This window comes from Rhinopithecus roxellana, chromosome 1 (assembly GCF_007565055.1).
Source record: "Rhinopithecus roxellana isolate Shanxi Qingling chromosome 1, ASM756505v1, whole genome shotgun sequence".
Classification (NCBI taxonomy): Eukaryota; Metazoa; Chordata; class Mammalia; order Primates; family Cercopithecidae; genus Rhinopithecus; species Rhinopithecus roxellana.
In genome coordinates this window covers 121,167,194-121,183,181 of record NC_044549.1, presented here as the reverse complement: position 1 = coordinate 121,183,181, position 15,988 = coordinate 121,167,194, and the positions used below count along the sequence as shown (strand labels likewise).

Sequence of the window (15,988 nt, the reverse complement as noted above, 5' to 3'; positions counted from 1 at the left end):
TCAATCCTTTATTTGTATTGATCCTGACTGGGCATATTTAAATATGATTAAAGGTGTATATTTCTGGGCTCCAACTCTGGAAAATCTGATTTAGTAGATTTGTGGGGTAGCGTGATCTGTGCATTGGTATTTTCTTAAAGCTTTGATGGTGATTGTGATGGAAACAAGGGTTAAGAACAACTGAGAAAGATGCTTCCTTATCCATATTCTCTTTTTAAACATTTTCCAGAATAGGTTTATTCCCATATTAATTGTATTTTTGCTTCTTATGAAAATGTATGTTTTCATTTACCTAAATCCAAGGATATATACCTGATTTATGCAATATACTTCAGATAGCAAAAACCATTTAATTATATTAATCCCTTAGTAAGTATACATTTTTGTAGCTCTTTGCTTCCTCTAGGATCGGTTGTGAACATCGTTAAAGAATAAAGAATCATCAAAAGATGTTTGCATAGGTGGTCAAATATTTTATTAGTGTATTTAGTGCTATCAACAGTGTTTACTATTTAATAAGCAGCTACTATGTGGATGACACTGTCTTAAATACTGTTACATATTATTTTATCTAATCATTGTAGAAATCCTACAAAGTAGACGGTATTCTCTTCTTTTCACAGATGAAAGTTCAAAATCATAAATACGTGTATGCAATGCTAAGGAACTTGTAGCAAAATGAGTCTAGATTTAAATGCAGATCTGTCTGACTCTAAAAACCCACATTCTTGTTCAACTACATTGCACTACAAGGAAAAAATATTTAATGCTAAATCCAGTATTTGTGCTAAAGAACTATTAGGGACTCAAAAATGAGTAAATATTATGTATAACCATCAAAATGGGATTCAGAGTACCACACATTAAAATTTATTGTTAAAAAGTGCAAACTGCTGGACAATGACTACAAAAGGGGTAGATTCTTATATTTCAGAAAAACAGGAGAGGAAAAGTGAACAGGCCTATGGCTGACAAAAATGGTAGCATGAACTTGTCTGTCCTTCAGTATTTTTACCCAAATCTTTAAGGAAAGAAAAACAGAACATGCTAAAAAAAGTCATGATTTTATTATGTCTGTGCTTTGAAACAAAGCAAAACAAACAAAAGCTTTTGCCGATCAACCTACACCTTGTAAAAGAAGTGGAGTGAGGGAAAGAATAGGTGAATGAAGCTCCCCATAGAAAATAAACAGTGCTAAGACAGTGAGTGTCTGTGAATTTAATCTAGTTCTGTAGAAATGTGTTTACAGCATAAACCACAACCCTTTCTAAATGAGCCAGGTGAGAAATTAAAATTGTACTTTTTTTGTGAACTAACTACAATATAATAAAAAATTAACAGAAAATAAATGTTAGATTATAGGGAGTGCACCTAACAGAAACTAATCTCCCATCTCACAAACAGAATCAAACGTCCGCTGAGGCTGCACAAAAGCCTTCCATTCCTAAAAGCCGAGAATAACAAAAGCAAAGGCTGATAAATGCACTGCTTATTTCTTCTTATTTCCCTTTAATGAAAACTCTGAACAGAAACACTTGGTTTACTTTCAAAATCATTAAAGGAACCCAGGCATAATGGGAAAAGCTACACTTTCAAATAGAAGAGGTTTTCAATGTGTTGTTCTCATAAGACTGCTGTTTGCACAGCTAAAAGCTAACAGCAGTGTCTTGACTGCTCTTGTGGTTTCTTCTCTTCGGTGTACTTCTGTTTTTCTTATTCTGAGTCTTTATAGGAAAGGAAGAGGCGCAGCTCATGCGGTTAAGCACACAGGCGCTACCAAATGGTGCAATAGGTTGCCATAGCACCAGCATAATCAGTCCTATCTCGGGGTTAAAACCACAACTTCTCTAGTTGACGTTGAAGCTGCCTGACTATACATTTAACTGCTACAAAATGCTGAATTTCCAGATTGATTTGTGTTTGCTTCAATAGAAATGTATTTCAAAAGTAAGGTTAGTTTTATTATGTGTTTTATTTCAGAAGCACTTCATTTTGAAAAGCACTCACAAATGGTATTTTAATGACAAAAATAAGTTAAACCCAATCTTATATTTAAAAACATAAAAAGTCACCGTTGATTTGGCCAGCAATTAAACTTTATTAATTCATTATATTATGAAACTTGGAGAAAATAGATCACCAAGAAGAAAGTAAGACCAAGTGTTTATTTGTAAACAGAACTCACATTCCTTTACCACTAGATAATGAAATGATAAAATATAGTCTAGGCAAGGATATTTCCTATTTGTTCAGAGACATTATCAGCACATATGAAATACGACCCTATCAGTAGGAAACATGGCATTGCACCCTTTGCAAGCAAATGCACTGCGCTAAGTTGAACAGCTTCCTAGATACACACTTGATAGTCTCATGAAAGACAATGCCTGAAAAAAAAGACGTGTAGAAACATCTTGCTGCCTTGTTACATTCCCTGATACCCTGCAGCCCTAGTTGGTAACCATTTTCCATGCTGTGTATTCCTATCAATTGTCTTATGTTCTGACTAAATAATTATTTCATAAGATGGAAAATATTAAAATAACATATTAACATTCATAAATAATAAATCCTGAAAAGGATAATGAGATCCTTTTCATTTAACTTATTTGGGAAAATTCATATTGGGCCAGCTCTTCATCCCTTTATACATCAGAAAGTGGTTTCTCGATCTTTAGTAAACAAGGAGCATTTACCGAATACCTACTATTTGATACATTATCATATATAATCCTCATAATATTTCTATGTGATAAGCATTATTATTCTTGTTTTATAAAGGACAAAAGGAAGACACAGCTTGTTTAAATATATTGCTTCGAATATAGAGTAACAGTGCAAAAACTCAATCCCAGGTCTACTAGAATCCAAAGCTCCTGCATTTCCTCCTAACTCCATAATGCTGCCTCCTGGGAATAGAGGATTCAGAGCATCCATTTCACATCATTCTCCTGAATTTCGGTACATAGTCCTTGAATTCCTAGTATCTGTGGTATGTGGCTTCCTTTTACTTTCCATTGCCTTTACCCTGGTCCAGGTACTTATCATGTCCTATTTCAACAATGTTTATACTCAGTTTCTAAACTGACAACTTCCTCCATCCCTTCCCCATGCATGCTAGATACTGCCACATTGATCTACTTGTAAAATGCACTGATGTGTCTCTTTCCTGTTAAAATATTTTAGTAGATTCCAAACTCTTTACTATTCACTTTACATCAATTCCTCTGAACTTTATATAACTTTACATCATTCCTCTTCAGTTAAAAGGAGACTGTCGTAGTTTTTTTTTTTTTTTTTTCTTTTTTTCTTTTATGAGAGAGTTTGCTCTGTGGCCCAGGCTGGAGTGCCGTGGCACTCAGTTCACTGCAACCGCCGCCTCCCGGGTTCAAGCGGTTCTCCTGCCTCAGCCTCCTGAGTAGATGATGGGATTACAAGCATGCACCACCACACCTGGCTAATATTTGTATTTTTAGTAGAGACAGGGCTTCACCATGTTGTCCAGGCTGGTCTCGAACTCCTGACTTCAAGTAATCTGCCCGCCTCGGCCTCCCAATGTTGTGGCTATCAAACAAGACAGTTTGTGAAGCCTTTAGTAATATTTTTAAAATCCTATAAATGAGCCCTTGCTTCCCCGGCTAGTTTTCAGAGGCTTCGGAGTCGCCGTTGCGCCTGCGCCTGGCCTAGTAGAACTCCCAGCTGCGCGCTCCGCTCTTGCGCAGCCATGCCAGGCGGACCTCAGCAAGCGATTCAGGCCCTTGAGCCTGCAGGAAGTGGACAGGCAGCCGCAGCACTCGCTGCATGTCACCTATGCCAGGGCGGCGGTGGACGAGCTGGGCAAAGTGCTGACGCCCACCTAGGTTAACAGACCCACCAGCATTTCATGGGATGATCTTGATTAAAGGAAACTCTACACCTTCGTCCTAACAGAACCCGATGCTCCCGGCAGCAAAGAGTCCCAGTACACGGAATGGCGTCATTTCCTGGTGGTCAACATGAAGGGCAATGACATCAGCAGTGGCACAGCCCTCTCCATTACGTGGGCTCGGGGCCTCCGGAGGGCACAGGCCTCCACTGCTATGCCTGCCTGGTTTACAAGCAGGACAGGCTGCTGAAGTGTGACCAGCCCATCCTCAGCAATGGATCTGGAGGCCATGGTGGCAAATTCAAAACGGCATCCTTCTGTCAAAAGTACGAGCTCTGCCGGGCGTGGTGGCTCACTCCTGTAATCCCAGCACTTTGGGAGGCTGAGGCCGGTGGATCACGAGGTCGGTAAATCAAGACCATGTTGGCCAACGTGGTGAAACCCCGTCTCTACTAAAAATACAAAAAAAAAAAAAAAAAAAAAAAAAAAAAAAAAAAAAAAGCTGGGTATGGTGGCGCCAGCCTGTAGTCCCAGCTACTCGGGAGACTGAGGCAGGAGAATGGCTTGAACCCGGGAGGCAGAGGTTGCAGTGAGGCGAGATAGGGCCACTGCACTCTAGCCTGGCGACAAAGCAAGACTCAGTCTCAAAAAAAAAAAACGAGCTCAGGGCCCCAGTGGCCAACAAGCATTACCAGGCTGAGTGGGACGACTTTGTGCCCAAACTGCACTGCAGGAGCAGCTGTCTGGGAAGTAGGGGGCAGCTCAGGGACCTGAACTGTCCCAGAGGCCCCAAGCCGTGTTCTCCAGTTCAGTGTTGCATGTATAATAGATTTCTCCTCTTCCGGCTCTCCTTTGCACAGGCAAGACATGAGCAGTCAGATGGTTTAGGGTAACTTTTCCTGCTACCTGGCCTTTATAATTCTAGTCACTCACTCACTCTGGTTTATGTTTTGATCAAAGTGGAACTCTATTTTGAGGAATATTTTGGTACTGTGATGAGGTCATCAAATTAATATGAAAATAGCAATGCAGAGTTTAAAAAAGAAAAAACTGGGGGAAAAAAGACCAGGCCTACAGTAATAGAGCAAAGCATCAAAGAATCTTTAAGGGAGGTTACCCACCCACGCCCCCCCCCCCGCCAAAAAAAGGAAAAAGGATAGGTCGCCTCTCTGTCTTTGTGATCCTGAGACCAGAATTGTACTCAGCGTGTTTTTATGGTGCTATCGCTGACCTAGAAAACCAGAGACTGACTGGCATGGAGGCTAAACCCCAACACGGTGCATCTCAGATGCCTTAATAGGCGTCAGTATCTTGCTCTGGTCCCTTTAAAAAGCAATCCTGGAAAAAGCATTAGGGAGAGTGGCTTTGCTGTTTTTGGGGCATGGCCATCTAGACTGGCAGCAGTGCTCATTGACAGCTTATTAGGAATCCTTGCAACTGTAGTTGTTAAATTGATAGCTCTTCATGGGGGTAAGAAAAGCTGATCTGGAGTTGTTGAATGTTGGGTTAATTCTGCTCTTTGCTTATAATTGAATAAAAATAGAAATGTTGAGTGAACAAGATCAAAAAGTTCTATAAATGGTAGTAATTATTGTTATTGTTACTACCATCTAGATTATCACCTTCAGGCATTTTGACTTTTTAATTTGATTTGTCCTTCTTAAAGGCACTGGTGAAATCAGCATCACTTCTATCCTACACAGTAGTTAGTTTATATAAGGACAAAAAAAATTTTGGATTTACTCTTAGTATAGTTTGTGCCTATGGTTCCACAGTAAAAATACTTTGAGCAATATAATTTTGAAACTCACTGTAAGATATGTGTAATTTCTCATTTCATAAGATGGTATTGCATTTCCTCTTGGCATTTTCATGTGCTTTTGAATTTTCATATGTATCTACATTTATGTTCATGCAATAAAGAACAAAATGTAAAACTGTACCTGGAAATATACATCCCTATGTGGAAATAAAGAGCTGGACTTTATATTGTCCTCGGAATGACGTAGTTTTGAATCCTAGCTCAGCCAACTAAGGTCTTGTACAAGTTAAGTGATATTTGTGAGGTTTAGTCTCCTTGTTTTTAGAGCCATAATCATAAAATCTAGTTTATATATGAGTTGATATGAGGATTAGATAAAGTAATACATGCAGGAGGCTTTTACTTGTGCATAGCTGAGAAAAAATTTGAATCCACACAGTATTGTTTAAATTTAATCATTTTGGTCATACTGTAGCCACATTACAATGTGAAAGTGCAATCGTTTCCTACTTTCTATGGAAGCAGGGAGGAAGAATGCCTACTCTATTATTAGGGTAATAATGGAAGACTTCCCCAAAATAAGTAATGTCTAAGTTAAGAAGGATATGTTTAAGTGAGGTAGTAAAGGAAAGTGATGAGTCTTTTAGAAAAAAAAAAAAAAAAGCAATGTGGCCCAACGTTGAGAATCCAGTACATTTCAGAAAGTAAAAGTTGTTCTTCCTGGCTGAAAAGCAAGATGAAGGTAGAAGGGTGCTAGAAATCTTTCTGGAAAATAAATGTGACGCTGATAATGAAGGCCCTCTCTTATAAACTGAGAAGTTTTAACATTATCCTCAGGTGACAGGAATTATTATAGAGCTGTCAGTAGGTGATTAATCCCATTTGTGGAATGCAGAGTGGAACTTAGGAATGCAAGGTTGGAGATGAGGCTATGTATCAGCAGGTTGTAAAAGGCTTTTAGAATTTAAAATGGACAGCAGGCCCACAGGTAATGTTGGATAAATGTTCATTACAGTTAACACCAGTCTATCCTTCTGCTTTTTTCACTCAGTGACCATCAATGGTAGTAATTTTCAAAAGAGATTCAGAAATCCAATTATAGATAAAACTAATTTAAGAGGTTATGCGGGCTGAGCCATCCATTCTTTTAATCGGGACACAAAATCTTATTTTATTGTTAATTATGAATAGGGTAAGAATCTAAATATGCCTACCCTCTTGACCTTGATTTCTGATTTTTACATAAATATTCTATGATTATGCAACTTGTACTGAGCAAAGAAGAAAAGAAATCTGAGTTATGTTCCCAGATTACAGTATTTAGTGTGCCCATTAACTTGAATACACTTATCTCATTCAATGCTGTATTTTATCGTATTCTTTTTGCACTTCCCTTTGTTCCTTGGAGGAATTTAAAGAAATGTTATCAAAAGCAAGGCTTATGAGTGATCAACTCTCAAAAAGATACCAACTCAAAATAAAGATACCAACTCTCAAGATGTGATTTTCCAATGACCTGTCACCTCTGATTCTATCTCTGTGCAAGGCAATGGGAATGACTGCTCTCCCTTCCCCGGGTTCTGAATGCCAGGCATCACTTCACTAAACAGCTCAGAACAAATCCAGAGCCATGCAAAGTCTCAGGAACCCAGTTTCTTGGCATTCATCCAGAAAAGTACTTCAGAAACCCCTTACTGACTGATACAGATCTACCATCTGTTTCTTAAGTTTAACAATTGTACAAAGAAAGTTTTTCACAGTTGGATGAAAAAAAGACATGGTCTCTTTCAAGTTTTTATTCAATTTACTATTCCTCCTGTTGATTGGCTGATTCCCAAATGTCAAAAGAACACCTAATGCTTATGTTGAATCTATACTAAACTAGTCACCAATTTAAAACTCAGAAGCATGGTTCCTAAAGACCTTGTGGTGTCCAGTACTACCTTGGGCATTCATACAGCGCATTAATACTCCATGTACTGAATTAAGTAAAACTGGCTTGACTTAGTTATTTAAACAACAGCAAAATTTACAAGCCCTTTAGCAACATTTGGAGAGTGGGTCTAAGTAAAATTATTCATTATGTGTCTGGTTTTCATTTCAAACATTTATTTTACTGATTTTTAATCTTAATGTAAACATTTTAATTCGAGATAGCATCCAAAGCTTCGATCTTGAGGTAGAGTCTAAGGTAGGAATGATATTTCAGTCTTTGACACAGTTCTACAATAATGCTTCCAATATTCTCTAGTTATCTTTTTAAATGAAATTAGTAGGTACAATAGAAATTACTTACCCATCCAAGAATATAGCCCCTGACCTGATAAAGCTAGACGGAAAAAGATGGTTGCCTTTCTTTTATAATGAGAAAGTCTTCCAGGGAAAATTGACTCTGTGTTTTCAAATGATCAGCTTACCAGCATACTTTTATAATTCATACCCAATTTATAGAGATATAAAAATAGTTTTATGTCTCACGTGTGATGAAATTCAGTTCTTGACACAGTATGTCATTTCATGGCATAAAATAAAGAGCACATTTGGGTTGATCATTCTATGGGAAATCTTAGGGAAGGTTTATAGATTTATCACTTTTTGCATTATTTTGTCTCTTTATGATAATTTAATCCAAAAAAACCTAGTCGGGGGAAGATTAAACTAAAATTGGATGGATTCTTATTACTAATTATTACCCTAAGAATAGGGTAATACTATTCTCATTACTAATGAGATATTATCTTTGGCATATGCTTTTTAAAAGAATAAAAGCTAAATATTAGTAATGAAGTAAAGATAAAGCACATTTAATGAGAAAGTTTTGGGGATTTTTTTCTATAATAGATACATTTTATTGTCTATTACCTCCCTCAGCAAAATTATATTTTCTTTTAAATTTAGATGTTTGCTTCTCATCAATATTAATTCCAAGTTGAAAGAATACAATTACTATTCTAGTAAAATGTTTAGAACTGAGAAAAATACGGTCATTTTTTTCTTTCAAATTCTTAAAATCAGGCCTTTGGATCAAATAAACATTTTAGTTAGGTGAAATTCACATGCTATTTTACTGTCAATAACATCTCAGAAGATCATGAAACTGACAGAGGCAACGAGCAGTTTCCAAAAGAAAAAAGACAGAAAACCATCACAAATCCTAGGGGACTAAAGATACATAAGAAATAAATGCAACATGAGGTCCTACATTGGATGCTATGGCAGGAAAAGAGCAATATTGGAGAAATGGGCAAAAGTCAAATAAAGGTTATAATTTTGGTTAATAGCATTGTACCAATGGTTACTTCTTAGTTTTAACAAATGTACCCTTGGCAAATGTTAACATTAGAGGAAACCAAATGAAGAGTAAATGGGGACTTTCCTAACTGTCTTTGAAACTTTTCTGTAAATCTAAAATTATTCCCAAATTGAAAGCTTGTTTTTAAAAGGTTTGTTTGTAACTAGTTCAGCAAAAGATGAAGCAAAGCATAGCATAGATTCATTTTGTTTCATTTTTAAATTGAGTGTTTTTGTGATTAGGACATTTTCATAGCACATCTTACAAGTGTTTGCAATCATAGCCCCAGTTATTATGTTATAATTATGTTATTATATATGTTATATATTATGTTATATATATATAAAATATATATGCTATATATATAACATATTATTGTATGTTTTTATGTTATTATTATACAATCATAATGCAGAGGATGAAGGCTACCATTACTAAAAAGGCAGTGTTATCCATCCTGACATTGTAAAATTGTAAATTTTCACAATTGTAAAATTTCACATTTAAAAAATATAATAAAGCTTACCTACCTATCTACTTAATACTTGAAACTGCTTTATAGAATTCCCATTCACTAGCTGTGAATTTATTGTTAAATGCCTTGATTGGACATGATCTCATGAGTCTTTGTGACTGGACAGCATTCCTTATCTAACTGAAGTGATGAGCATGAGATGCCACTCCAAGTGTTGTAAAAAGGAGACACGACCTCTAAGCCAAAGAGGCTGTGTCATTCTACTGCGTATGAGGAGCAAATGCAACTACAACAAAGGTCTTCATTTTAAGAAGATAAATCTGGATTTAGTCAAAATACATAAAATAATTTGTTTGGAAAACTTTTTGATTGCTGCTTTATGGTATACAAAATGAACAACAAATGTCTACTAATAAAAGTTTGTTTTTATGGTTTTTAGCCTCTAGATACATATATAATTCATCCACATGGCAAAAATCATTACATTAAAACAATTTTGGGAGAGAAGTACATTATTAATACTTCAAAATTTCAATTTCTTAAATTTGGGTTGACTTTCTATAATATACAAGGAAAGTTAAGAAAAAAAAATCAGAAACCAAAAGGCTTATTCTACCACATTTCTTGGGAAATTGTCTCACTTTGAGAGTATATGATTCTTTAGTCATTAATTATACCTTCTATATTTTTCTAGAAGATTGTTTTCCATAGTATCACTGGAGGAGCAGTTAAAATATACTCTTCCATTTTTCTGAATAATAAACTGAGGGTGGGATTATACCTCTGTAATGGAAATAACCAAAACAATATCTTTGAATGTATTGAAAATAAACACTTTCTTCTTCATTTACTCAATAAATATTTTCAAATGACCATTATTTGACTGGGCATGTACACAGCACTTATTATGTATCAAGCATTATTCTAGGTTATATATACATATATATGTATGTATACCATATACATTAGCTTCCTCAATCATTGTAATGATATGAAGTATGTATAATTATTACCTCTATTTTAGAGACAAAGAAAGCACAATAAGGCACAATAAATAACTTGTTTGAGATCATTCAGCTTGTGAGTAGCTGAGAAAAATTTGAATCCACACAGTATTTTTAAAATTTAATTATTTTGATCATACTGTAGCCATATTACAATGTGAAAGTACAATCGTTTCCTACTTTCTATGGAAACAGAGAGGAAGAATGCCTACCCTATTCTTAGGGTAATAATGGAAGACTCCCCCAAAATAAGTAATGTCTAAGTTAAGAAGGATATGTTTGAGTTAGGTAGAAAAGGAAGATGATGAGTCTTTTGGAAAAAAAATAGCAATGTGGCCCAACATTGAGAATCTAGTACATTTCAGAAAGTAAAAGTTGTTCTTCCTGGCTGAAAAGCAAGATGTAAGGTAGAAGTGTGCTAGAAATCTTTCTGGAAAATAAATGTGACGCTGATAATGAAGGCCCTCTCTTATAAATCGAGAAGTTTTAACATTATCCTCAGGTGACAGGAATTATTATAGAGCCTTCAATAGGTGATTAATCCCATTTGTGGAATGCAGAGTGGAACTTAGGAATGCAAGGTTGGAGATGAGGCTGTGTATTAGCAGACTGTAAAATGCTTTTAGAATACAGTTAAAATGGGGCCAGGCACAGTGGCTCATGCTTGTAATCCCAGCGCTTTGGTAGGATAAGATGGGTAGATCACCTGAGATCAGGAATTCCAGACTAGCCTGGCCAACATGGTGAAACCCCATCTCTACCAAAAAAAAAAAAAAAAAAAAAAAAAAAAAAAAAAAAAATTAGGCGGGCGTGGTGGTGTGCACCTGTAAACCCAGCTACTTGGGAGACTGAAACAGGAGTATCGCCTGAACCCTGGAGGTGGAGGTTGCAGTGAGTCCAGATGGCGCCACTGCACTCCAGTCTGGGTGACAGAGCAAGACTCTATCTCAAACCAAACCAAACCAGACCAAACGAAAAACAACAGTTAAAATGGTTTCAGCTACAACTGATAGAAAAAAAGGAACTCAGAGTAAACACTAAGGAATTTATTGTCTTACAAAACAGAATTAGCTCAATGGTTTGATGATGGTATTGGGACCCAGATTCCTTCCATATTTTTGCTCTGACATCCACAGGGTGTGGGCCAAACTACCCTACTGGTCTCAAAAAGACTAGGTGCCACATTCTCATCAAATATGAACCAGAGACAGGAGAGCGGTCTGGTTTCCTTTTGTCTCTTTTTAAGACTGAGGAAAAAACTTCCCTAAAACTCCTTCACATTTCACTGGTCTTACTTGCAACACTATCAAAGGGAATGCAGTTACCATACTTCACTTTGACCAATCTGGATGTCACTTTAGGTTACAGGAAAACAGCAAAACCCAGTGAAATTTTAAGTCATATGGAAAGACATGGATAACTAAATAATTAAATACTTACAAAATAATTTTAATGAAGGTTTCATTAGCAAGAAAAATGCAGAGATATGGGATGATAACTATCTCAGAGACTACTGCAGAAATGTGAGTGGCCCAAATCAAAGCTGTGGCAATGAAAGCAGAGGTGAATATTTTAAGACACGAAGAATATAGACTTCCTAGCATGTTCTTTGTAAGTCAATGCTGGGTGAAGGGAAAAGGAGAATATGTTCTAGGTTATATTGGCTCAGGCAAGTGTATGGAAGCTGATATAATTCACCAATATAGGAAATATGACAGCAAGGTAAGTTAATGAAAGAAGTTTTTGAGTTCAATAATGTTGAATTTGGGATACCAGTGGGATACTCATTGGAAGTGTCTAGTACATAGTTGGAGAAATGGGTCTTTAATACAAAAAAGACGGCAGAACTGGAGATATAGATGTAGAAGTCACAAATTTATAACAGACATATTAAGCAATGGGAGTAGGTGATTTCACCCTAACTGATAGCATCAGGGTAGAGGAGACAAAGTTCTAGAATGGAATACATACGAACACCAACATGTAACAAGGGAAAAGAGAAAGAGGAGCCAGAGGGCTGAGATAAATAAGAAAACTAGAAGGTAGTTTCATGTTTCATGAAAATTAGGGGAGGACAGAATTTTGAAAAGAAGGAAGTTGTCAATAACATCAAATGCCTCTGAGAGGTGAAGTATAATAAATGCTCTAGCTTGGTCCATTGGGTTTAATTTATTGGAAACGGGGCGGGGTGCAAGGGAGGTGATACTGGTGTATGCATGGAAGTTGTTTTGGTGGTGTGCTGGGAGAACAAGCTAGAAAGCAGTAAATGTGAAAGTGTGAGAGTGTAGACTGGGAGGCTAGAAAAAAAATCTTTTAAGAAGTTTGTGAAGCAGGAAAGAGCAATAAAGAGTATGAATTAGATAGAGACTTGTAAAGAAAAGTGGGTATTTTTTTTGTTAACTGCACTGACATTCCAACTTCTCTCAAAATTGTGTCTTGGTGATAATATATACAAATAGTTTTGGAGTCTATGGAAGAAATGCTCTAGACTTTGAAAATATAACGTAAATATTTCTGGGGTATATTATATATTAAATCTCTTAGATGATTTAATTTTAGAAATTTTTTTGTGTAAATTATTAATGTGTCCAAAGCTATTTTGTCTTCCTTTTTCTATGTATTTCTTCAATGGTGTCTTCTTTTATCACAAACCTTTAAACTCAGAACTAATCACATTTCATATTTAGGATGTTGAATATAGTTTTCATACCTAATAAGGTTGTATAACAGTCTTTAATATTTATAAATATTTCATTATGGAGATTTTTTTACTTCCAGTGCCTTTCTTTTAAAATGCTAAGAAAAATAAGAAGCAGAAACATTTATATTCAGTATTTCAGGACAAGGCTGTAAAGTAGGCCCTAGTCAAGCTATACCAGGGGTATGTTTCACTCATGACCTATTTAACAAAACGTCTATATCACTATAAAAACTCCTGAGATAAGTATAGAAGTTAATTCAAAAAAGAAGCTAGTAATACTTATATGCTTCATTTGGCATTAAGAATAGTAATTATTCTTACAGTTCCGTATTAAGGTGCTCACAGTAGAAAATAAAATTAGTATTAGTTCTCTTTATTAAGGTCCTTTGGGTGATGCCAAAGAAAACCTGATATAAATTCATTTCCTTTCACAAATGTGATTTTCATAATGATGAGAGTAATAAGAGAAGTGGGTAAGAAGATGCCGCATTTTGAAAAAAAAAATGATTCCATTTTCAGTTGACTTTAAAGCCCCAGGACTAAGTAAGCTATTCAGTTAAAATAAAACCTGATTAAAAATAATTCCTGATTGTATATTTTTGCACAAAAAAAAATACATTGTTCGTTTTCTTTGGGGAAAGAAGGGGTCTGGGAGTGGCTGGCAGGAGGTCTGGATTAGATTCTGACTCTGCTGTTAGTAGGAATGGGCAAGTCAGGGATTCACCATGCCATGGATTCCATGTCCGTGGGATTCAGCAGTGAGATATTAGGGAAGCTTAAAACATAGTATAAAAATAAAGTGAAAACTTTAAAAAGTGAAGGGAAATATATGTATATACACACACACGCACACACATATATATGTATATATATATATTTAAATCTAATAATACATTTTTTTTCAAAAGAAGTAAGTAGTTTTATGAGTATATAGCAGATTAGGTAGTATGATGGACGACACAGTACATGAAAGGAGGCCAGAAAGCATAAAAGGAGGACATAGGGTGCAGGTGGGTACCTGTGGGTACCAGAAAAGGCTGGCAGACAACAGATGTGAGCATGACCAGTCAGAGATCTAAGAGCCTTATGCAGGAATGTGGTAACAGGGTAAACAACACTAAGTATTAGTCATTTTCAAACATACTGTCAAATCTACCACGGTTTGAACTCTGAAAATAAGTGTGTTCATTTTTGTGGTTACTATGCAACCACTTAGATATTTCTTTGTAATTTTTGCCCAGTGTGCTAGTTTTGGGTACTATTTCAACCATCTTATTTGCAAAGAAGTCAATCTTTTGAAACTACTACCATTAGACTGAATCACATAAAATTATTTCTTTTGTAGGCCAGCAATAACCAAATATCATCAATTTCAAGTGTTTGAGCCTGTATGTTACATTACACCTACTTTACATGTGCAAATATCTTCAAATTAATTGTACTATAGCTCTCAGGTGGTCTTGTTACTGCCTCCATGGACAGCTGGCAGGTAAAGTGGGGTTTTCTTATGCTCTCTTAATTTCCCTTCAATACATATCTATTCACCTAAAGACTAATTCTTCCACAGGAAGAAATGGATTCCCCAACTCTGAAAGGCTGAAACATTCAGCCATGCCCTTTTGGGATCTGAAATCACCTGTCCTTACACAGAACCTACCTAATTCCTTATCACTCATTCTCACTTCAAACTTGGTCATGTATCTTTTCTATAAACTATGTAATTAGAATTATCAGTACCATTTTATATTTACTTTCCATGTACCTAAGGGTGTTTATGTAAGTTTCTCAGGCACCCTCACTTATGCTATCTCATATTGTTAATTCCTTGTTAAGGTGCTTGGCAAAATTAAAGCACTCGATTTGTATGCAAGTCTATAACACAGACATTTTAATACTTTCTGGTCCTTTGTGTTATGCCCTTCCTTCTCTTCTTTATCTACCTAACTCCTATATTGTCTTCAAAACCCTAATTTAGGTGACACTATTTTTTGCTATCAAGTTACTCTGTGCTTATGTTTATATATAACTTAGCTGGGCATGGTGGCATGTGACTATACTCAGGAGACTGAGGCAGGAGAATCACAGGAACTCAGGAGTTTGAAACCAGCCTGAGCAACATAGTGAGACCCTGTCTCTAAAACAAAACAAAATGAAAAAGACATCGCACCATGATACCACCTTGGATTTGAGTAGCTGGAATGCTCTTCCTCCAAATAGCCCTATGGCTGGCTTTCACTGTTTTTGCTGGTTGTCCAGTATTTATTTCTGTAAGATCATCCCTGCCACTCTAACAATCATTATTCTACTGTTAGGAGAGTATATTTTAACTCTCACATCTGTATTCAGTTAGCTAAAAGCTAACATTGTAAGCTAAGTTGTGTATACAAGCTAACACATGCAATTTTCTAACATTGCCTCCCTTGCTTTGCAGAAATATGACTGATTGCCTACTTCTTCTCAGTCCTTATCTTTATTACCATCTTTTCTCTTGCTGTGCACCACCTAGAATGCCTGAGACACAGTTACTACCTATTGAAATTATAGGATTTAAATTCTATCAACTGCATGGAAATTTCTCTGAACATTCCACTTTCACTGATATCTTCTTTTATATTTCCATGACACGTTATGAATTGACAGTTTGTATATGTGTAGATGTCTTGTCCTACGAATAAAATAAATATGTTTTCAAGGCAGAGACTGTGACTTTCTTTTCTATATTCTTACTAGCATCTGGCTCTGTGCTTTGCAGTTACTAAGTAATCAATAGCACAGTAAGAATGACTGAATGAATGGATGAGTGCCATCTACTCTTTTATTGTCCATCAATAGTGCACCCAAGGCTAAGTCCTAGCTTTCCTAACTCACTTGGCCAGACCAGTTGACATT

The 15,988-nt window shown here is 36.1% G+C and overlaps 1 protein-coding gene and 1 pseudogene across 6 annotated transcripts in view; one reads left to right on the top strand and one right to left on the bottom strand.

The window, feature by feature from the left end:
- PTPRC (protein tyrosine phosphatase receptor type C) overlaps nucleotides 1-15,988 on the bottom strand; it is a 136,314-nt gene that overhangs the window by 83,710 nt on the left and 36,616 nt on the right. The window lies entirely within an intron of this gene.
- Nucleotides 1,238-4,957, top strand: LOC104658276 (annotated as a pseudogene).